This window comes from Melopsittacus undulatus, chromosome 4 (assembly GCF_012275295.1).
Source record: "Melopsittacus undulatus isolate bMelUnd1 chromosome 4, bMelUnd1.mat.Z, whole genome shotgun sequence".
Taxonomy (NCBI): domain Eukaryota; kingdom Metazoa; phylum Chordata; class Aves; order Psittaciformes; family Psittaculidae; genus Melopsittacus; species Melopsittacus undulatus.
The window spans coordinates 87,883,496-87,892,289 of record NC_047530.1 but is presented as its reverse complement, the minus strand read 5'-3'; the positions used below and the strand labels follow the sequence as shown (position 1 = coordinate 87,892,289).

Below are 8,794 nucleotides of genomic sequence, written 5' to 3'. Positions count from 1 at the left end.
CCGGCTCAGCTCGGCTCGGGTTTGTCGCGGCGGCAGCGTTCCGGGAGCCCCATTCCCACTCGCCCCCTCACGGGCCTGCCTCGGCGTGCGGCTCCCTCTGTGCCGGCCTCGGTGCCTCCTGTCACCCTCCCCGCCGTGCCCCCGGGCGGGCAGGCCCCTGGTCCCTTCCCCCCCTCCTCCGGGGGGGTGGGCTGCTCTCCGGAAACCTGGCCGCTCCCTCCCCGCCGCCCGCCCAGCCGGGCCTGCTGCCGCCGCCACCGGGCAGCGCGGGGGGGTCCCTCGCGGGCGGCCGGCCTCCACTGTGACACAGGTCGGTGCCGGCGGGGAGGGCGGGATCCGCTCTAGAGAAGGGCGGGCGGGCGCGCGGCCGGGGGCGGTGCGGATGCGGTGTGCTTTTCAGGAGGGCGGATTTGTCAGAGCGCGTTGGAGGGGCGGCTGGTGCGGGGCCGCTTGGGGCTGCTTTGGTGTCCAGGAGGTGTCGGGCCGGGTTGGTGGGGTGCGGGAACCGCGCTGCTGGGAGCCGCTGGGGGCACTGGCCCTCGGCAGATGGAGGTACGCGGCGGGGTAGCTCTTTGAGGTGCGGTGGGAGAGTGGGGGAGGGCGAGGGGCTTATTAGTTACGTTAGAACTGCAGAATCCCAAGGATTTTACGAGCTCTACAAATATTGATATGTCACCCTAAACCTTGCTGTGATTGCATACTGATGCTGTAGCATCCTGTCTGTAAATTGCTCTACAGTGATAGCAGTGCTACGATTTTGGTATGTAGGTCAGATTCTGCGAGATATTTTTGTCAGAGGAGAAGTGAACGTTAGGTTATTTTTTTCCCTTGTATTTGAGGTGCATTGCAGCACCCATGAGGTTGGTTGGATTTTTGTTTTTTGATAATTTTTTTTGCTTATTTTTTGCCTCATAAAGCTGGTTTTAGTTTTTGATTGTGGTATTACTGAAGATCAAAGCGTTAAATAAGCTGAGTGTTTCTAAGATGTATTGTATCATGAAATGTTCTCTAAGAGGGTGGTAAAAGATAACAGAAACCTGCCTTGAAGTAAAGGGGATTTCTGGTCTGCAGAAAATGTTTCTTAGCTATAGCATTTATTTTCTTTAAACAATGCAGCACGTTGCAGTGTGTGAGAGGCCTTCAGAAATGTGTTGTTATGCATATGGCAAAGATGTAGTATTTGCAGAATGAATGTCTACATGCTTGTCTTGCACTACATCTTGGATTCTCCGATGGCGTGACATTTATTAGCAGAATAACCTAGAAAGCGCTCTCTCCTGTGGAGTTCTCTTATGGATCATTTTAAGTGAATGGGCAGTAATATAGGTTAGTACATCGGCCACACTGAAAAACCTTAGAAGAATTTTCTTGATTTGGTTCCCACTCCTCATGGAGCCTGTCACTGTCATTTGAAAATGAGAGAAATACTGCATGAGGAAATTTTATTGTCATGTATGCCTTTGCTGATTTTGGAAATAACTGATTTCCTCAGGATTGCATTAAAAATGAGAACTTGCTGGAATTCTTGTTTTCTTCACATTTTGTCATTATTGCCACTGAAATGTATTGAACCCAAATATTGATTCAGATAATGTGAGGCTGTATATGATTAATTTGAGGTTTTTCCAAGGTTCTGTTGCATTTTGATAAAGCAGAATAGCAGGGAAATGTTTATCAAATGGACTTACTGCTGGAGGAAGATCTGTGTACAATTTGTCTTGAACTCTGTGTTGGTGGTTTGCCTGACAGTAATGGAAGACTATGGTGAAGAAAATAGATGTTTCTGAATGGCTTGTCTTGGCTTGCTGAGTTGTCTAAACTGTCAGAGGAAACTTTTCTGAAGATAGCTGTGGCATCTGGTAATATTGAGAGCTTTTATAGTATATGCGGGTAAGCACTTACCTGCAACAGGCAGACTTTATTAATGTAGATTAACAAGAGCATAACCATGTTGTTTAATATCATGATAGAGAAGCTTTTTTTGTAAAATGTTGATAAAACTCTAGATAATTTATTTAAAAAATGAATAGCCTTTCAAATGTGGTCATAGACCCATCAGTGTTTCTTTGCTGTGGTTCTTTGGAAAGGTCATAAATGAACAGACTCGTGGAATTTAGAGCCTGTTGAGGCTAAATGCAGAAGACTTACCTTTTTATTATAAAAGTAAAGCTTTCTTCTGGAGAAAGCAAGGAAGTTGGTCATGCTGTAAATTTAATTCCCATTTATATATTTTACGTTAAATTTTTTCTTATAAATTCCTAAAATACAATGTTAATATTTAGGTGCAAATTACAATTATTGTTTTTTAAACCTTTATTATTATTAGGTATTCATGGAGAACTTCTTGAAAAAAATTTAGTGTATTAGTAATCTTAAGTTTCATTTTATGTTTTTCATCTGTATTATCTTTACTGAAGGCTGACTTTTTACAACAGCAAGCTGTCAGAAGTAATGAGTAACATGTAACATGCTTTTTGATGGATTGTTCAGTGGCTCTTTAACTGAGCATTCTCTGAACTGAAAATGTTTTTTTAGGAAATCCAACCTGAGAATGGTAATAGTAATTCCCTTCATTGATTTCCCCCTCTCCCGCCAAACACACAACCAGAGGTGTTTTGATCTATCCAGAGGTACAGGTTTGGTTTGGAGTAATGAATGTATTTTCTGATAATTTTGTTTTACTTCGTTGCTGTTCACATTATTCTCTGTTTAGACTACTGTTCTTTTTGGAGAAAAAGTAGTGGATTAGGAAACTGTAATCAACGTAAATGGATCAATGTAATTAAGTACATGTTGCTATTTTTGCAGAGGTTATGATAAACTAATGTAAATATATATATTGACTACTGACTCTGTCTAGGCTTATCTAATCGGCAAACAACTAAGTTTCCTGTCCTGAAAGGTTAATTTCTAAATTTAAGCTTTCAAAATTCTGAAGTAGAAGTGACACAGTATTAAACAGACAAACAAGAAAGTCCACAAAAGCCCCAGTGAATTCTATTAAGCGCACTTTTTTTTTTCTATGGGAGAGAATAAAAGTCTTCTTTTAAAACAACAAATACTGCATTTGCTATTTTAATAGTCTGATGTGTTGCAGTGCTAAGGAATTACATGTAAACATATAATTGGGCAGTGGGAATATGCTCAGAATGCAGTGCGATCCTAATTCTCACTTCTGGATCTTAGCATAACATCTTGATTTAGTAATACAGTAATAACAACAAATGCAGCTTATGGCTCTGTTAACTGATTTCTTAGTTTAATGTGCTCTTTATATTTTATTTTCTGAGTTGTCTTTAATATATTCACCTTGTATAGTTTCTGAGGAGCTGTAGAAGGTTTGGTGACAATAGAAAATGGAAAATGGAGTTCTATTAGGATATTACATTGATTTCCACCTGTGCAAACCACTGCGCTAGGGACACTTGACCCAAAAATATATATATGGCATAGTTTAGAGCCCAGCTTAATGAGGTCATTTGAAGTTGGACTTACTAGGACAAGGCCAAAGCGGGGGGTATTTGCAATGTGCCTTAAAAACTGGGAGTTGGGAATTGGAAATGTAAGGGGGCCTGTAAAGGTGTGACTTTTTCCTGTCCATTTGCAAAGTCTTTTACTTACGTTAATTTCTGTATCTCAAATTATTGTGTATTTTTGAAATTATACTAGCAAACTGTAGCTTAGTTTTTCACATGATAGATAAAAATAATTTTCTTTAGGCAACAGGTATTTTTCTTTGCTGTAGCTTTGTTTTCAGACATATTTTTTGTTCTTTGAGTCCTTTACTGTGTTTTCCTCACTTGCTTCTCTTTCTGTATTTCCATTCAATCATTTGTCCACTTCTGTGGATTATCTGCAGTAGTAAAAGATGCTTCACAAAGTACACTCTCAGTCTGACAACAGCAATGTGCTAAACTTCAAATATTTCAGATATTAGGTTGCAAGGACTGTACTTCTAAAGCTTGGGTATGGTAACATAGATAAACAGTTGTCATTTGGATAAATGAAGAAATTATAGATGTGTAAGAAGGGAAGGGATTTCATTAAGTCAGCCCCTGCTGTGATTTTGAAACAAATACACTGAAATCAGGTCTGACAGAGAGTTGTCTGTTCTTCTCTTAAAAAATTCAAAAGAGGGGAATACCACACCTCTTCACTGATCTATTTATAGCTAGTACATAACTACCATTATAGTTAGAAGGCTTTTTTTTTAATATTTAACTAAAGTATCTGTCTTCATGCTAGTTAAGCCAGTTAGTTCTTGTCCAAGCATTATTACTCATGCAGGATAATGATTTCTGTACTCTTTGCACCAATGGTTTCCATACGTGAAGACTCCTCCATTTATTTCAGGCTTCTCTTTACTAAACTGTGCAAACAGGCCTTTTCTTCACAGATCGAGTTTTCTCAGGGTTGTTGTGTTGTTGACTCTGTGTGATTTGTCTATCTTTTTCAAAGTTCCCCAGGCAAAGTCTTACAGCAACAGAGCAATTAACTTTGTAAGTTGCAGCAGAAGTAACATGACAGCCTTATTAAAATGTTATTCTGGGGTGTGTGTCTGCAGGTATGGTTGGGGCTGGTGCTTTTTTTTGGTGTGTTTTTTATATGTTTTTTGTGGGTTTTTTGTTGTTGTTGGGTTTTTTTGGCTTTTTGTTTTGCTCCTGCATGTTAACACAGGAGCTTGTATTACTGCTTGTTAAATCAGGTATCCCTTTCTTCATATGTATGAGTTTGAATTATCTTTCTGAAGAATAACACCTTACACTAGATTGAATTCAGTCTTTATTTCTGGTTAGTTTTCTTATAGTAAGCATTTCTAGACTCAAACCAGGATCACTGTTCAATAAATTATTCTACAGGAAAATGTGCAGTTTCTGCTCTTCCACATCTATTTGCCAGCACATACTATCCCTGTGGCTTTTGAACATATAGCCTGCTCTACAACAGGAAACTTGATTGAGAACAAGTTCTCCTATGGCTAGATGCAGCTTTTATTGGCAAAAGTGTGTCATTACCAGCCTGTTTTATACATGTGCTGTCTTTCAAGTAAGTAATTCTGCTAAGATAACTTCTGTCAGTCTAGCAGTACATGAACAAGCCTTTTGTTATTCTGAGATGTCATACAGTCCAATGACATAGTAGAAGAAATTTTTATGATATAGGCATGCCTTATTGGAAGAATTGCAGAGTGAGCTATGGAGCAGATGTGTTCAGCACATCTGTTATGCTGTTATATATACCCTGGCTTACACTGTTTTATCTGACTTAAATAAATGATTTTAACTGTAATTTTCAAGGCTAGATCACGGGACAAATTTTGCAATTCTTCCAGCAGTGCTGCCTTCACAAAAAACAAAACAGACATCAATAATGATTTTTAAACAAGGTCTTTAACTTCTTACAAAAAAGTGTTGATTACCTCTTACCTATCCCAAAATTATTTCAAAATAATTTGGACAAGAGAGTTCTGTAAATGCTAACAGTTTGAATGTTGCGTTACCAAAATGATAACTGTGGGAACTATGGTCTCACCTTTGAACCAGGATTTGAAAGCTAGGATACATCTAGCTCAAGCTTTTTGAATTTTAAAAGAGAACTAAAATCTTGACACAAGCAGTAATTAAACTGCTAAAGCAAATCTAAAGAAAATAAGATATTCTACATGAAGGTGTTAATGTTCTCTACAACATGAGAATTGTAACCCTAAATATTTTTTGATGCTAACTGCTCATGATTGGTGAAGCTCAACCTGTATTTAATTGTTGTTTTGTCACACTCTGTATTTTTAGAAATGTCACAATTGTAACTCCATCATGAGGCTTTTAGGTTTTTTTTTTTTTTTTTTTTTTTAGTAAAAATCAATTGGAATAACAAACTCCTAGTCTTCAAGTGCTGTTTTGTATTTTCTGTAATGGCTTGTTGATATTTGAATGGGTATAAAGCAGGAATTAGAAAAGCATTTCTTGTACTGCTGATACCAGTAAGCGCAGTAACTTCAGGCAGGGATACGGTGGATAGTGTAATGAATAACTTCTTAAGCTGCTGCAGCCAGTTCCATTAGAGAATATCTATTATGGCTCTGTGACTGTGATACTGGCACTATCATGAATACCAAATGACACCTTCAAATGAATACTTAATGCTTATGGTGAAATGGCTGACAAGTTTTGCCTAAAATCTTAGAATCATAGGATAGTTAGGGTTGGAAAGGACCCTAAGATCATCTAGTTCCAACCCCCCCCTGCCATGGGCAGGGACACCTCACACTAAACCATATCACCCAAGGCTTCATCCAACCTGGTCTTGAACACTGCCAGGGATGGAGCATTCCCTACCTCCCTGGGCAACCCATTCCAGTATCTCACCACCCTAACAGTAAAGAATTTCTTCCTTATATTCAGTCTAAACCTCTGCTGTTTAAATTTCAACCCGTTACCCCTTGTCCTATCACTACAGTTCCTAATGAAGAGTCCCTCCCCAGCATCCCTGTAGGCCCCCTTCAGATACTGAAAGGCTGCTATGAGGTTTCCACACAGCCTTCTCTTCGCCAGGCTGAACAGCTCCAACTTTCTCAGCCTGTCTTCATATGGGAGGTGCTCCAGTCCCCTGATCATCCTTGTGGCCCTCTTCTGGACTTGTTCTAACAGTTCCATGTCCTTTTTATGTTGAGGACACCAGAACTGCACACGGTACTCCAAGTGAGGTCTCATGAGAGCAGAGTAGAGGGGCAGGATCACCTCCTTTGACCTGCTGGTCACGCTTCTTTAGATGCAGCCCAGGATATGGTTGGCTTTCTGGGCTGTAAGCACACACTGCTGGCTCATGTTCATTTTCTCATTGACCAACACCCCCAAGTCCTTCTCTGCAGGGCTGCCCTGAATTTCCTTTTTGCCCAACCTGTAGCTGTGCCTGGGATTGCTCCGACCCAGGTGTAGGACCTTACACTTGGCATGGTTGAACTTCGTGAGATTGGCATCAGCCCACCTCACAAGTGAGTCAAGGTCCCTCTGAATGGCATTCCTTCCCTCTAGCGTATCAACAGAGCCACACAGCTTGATGTCATCAGCAAACTTGCTGAGGGTGCACTCAATCCCACTGTCCATGTCACCGACAAAGATATTAAACAAGTCTGGTCCCAACACCGATCCCTGAGGGACACCACTCATTACTGGTCTCGAGCCGGACATGGAACTGTTGACCATAACTCTTTGAGTGCGACCATCCAGCCAGTTCTTTATCCACTGAGTGCTCCACCTATCAAATTGATGACACTCCAATTTAGAGACAAGGATGTCGTGTGGGACAGTGTCAAACGCTTTGCACAAGTCCAGGTAGATGACGTCAGCTGCTCCACCCCTGTCCATCATTTTTGTAGCCCTGTCATAGAAGGCCACCAAATTGGTCAGGCAGGATTTTCCCCTAGTAAAGCCATGCTGGCTGTCACCAAGCACCTTGTTGTTTTTCATGTGCCTTAGCATGCCTTCCAGGAGAATCTGCTCCAAGATTTTGCCAGGCACAGAGGTGAGACTGACTGGTCTTAAACTGTAATGAAATCAAGCAGAAGATAATGAAGTGTTTTCCTCCAACAGATGAGCATGAATGAATGCTTATGGAAGAGTGAGAACAGGGCAAGCTTATATAGTACTTAGCTTGAGTATTCTTTCAATCCCTAAATATTTTCAGAAATGTGTTTGTTCTAAATCTGATGTGGTTTTTGTGTGGCTAGTAGCCTTTGGATTTTTATCCTCAACTTGGCCAGTTGTTGGTTTTTTTTCATGCTGCTAAATGTCTGGCATCCAAATATCCTTTGGTATGGTATTTGTTGCATTGTTTATTTATTTATAATTCTTGAACTTAGCTTGTACTGGTATCCTTTGGTGCCACATTTCTTTTGGCAGAGAATGAACAATCTATTTCTTTGTTCCTCATATGAGTTTGTAACTCTTTATCGCTTTCTTCTTTCACCTGAATATTTCTGATACCAGAGGGTCTGAACTTGCCTGTTTGTTTTCCCCTGTAGAACCCATTCTGTGCCTTCAATTTTACTTTTTGCTCTTCTCTGAAACTACTCTTTCCTCTTCTGGAGCTGAAGGCCCTAGCTCTGCTGGTGATACTCAAGATGGGCAGAGTGTCATCTGTTTTGAACTGGTTTGTGTTTCCCCTCACCCCCCTATAAAAATTAATAATTCCTAATTGTCTCTCCTTTTTTGAGTGTTAGCAATATTCAGTGCAAAGCCGATTGGTTTGTTATCTGCAAAGTTAGAACTGCTTTTCTGCACCCTCACCTCTGCCCCCCAACTTGTATCACTTTCATTCATCTGTGCTGTCTTCATCTTTTCCTGTCTTATTTGCTCAGTCTCCGAGTTTGATAAAGACCACCTCCTCTATTGCTGTCAGCCCTTCCCTTGCTTTCCCAAATACTGTAATATTGATAGGCACAGTAGTGTTGGAAAACTTTTCACCTTGCTCCTGTCTCTTGAATAGTTTAGAATATCTTGAACAACACAGACTCGTGGAGCTTCACTGGTACCCTCCTTTCTTATGAGAACAATCAATTTTTTGTATTTTAACCAGTTTATTGATGCAAGGATCTTTTCCCTTTTGCTATGACTGCAAGAAAGCCTTTGAGGAGACTTCCAGCACTGGAAGTCCAAGTGCACCATGATAGTGACTGAATGGCTTTAAACTGACAGGGGGTAGATTCAGATTAGATATTAGGAAGGAATTCTTCACTATGAGGGTGGTGAGACACTGGCACAGACTGGCTAGAGAAGCTGCTGCTGCCCCATCCCTG

At 40.7% G+C, this 8,794-nt stretch overlaps 1 protein-coding gene across 2 annotated transcripts in view; it reads left to right on the top strand.

Moving 5' to 3' along the window:
- The window catches only part of MAP3K2 (mitogen-activated protein kinase kinase kinase 2), a 55,654-nt gene continuing 46,860 nt past the window's right edge, over nucleotides 1-8,794 (top strand). For both annotated transcript variants that reach the window (XM_034061867.1, XM_034061866.1), the window contains exon 1: nucleotides 1-310. The gene's annotated coding sequence lies outside the window, so the exon portion shown is untranslated. The remainder of the gene's footprint in view (nucleotides 311-8,794) is intronic.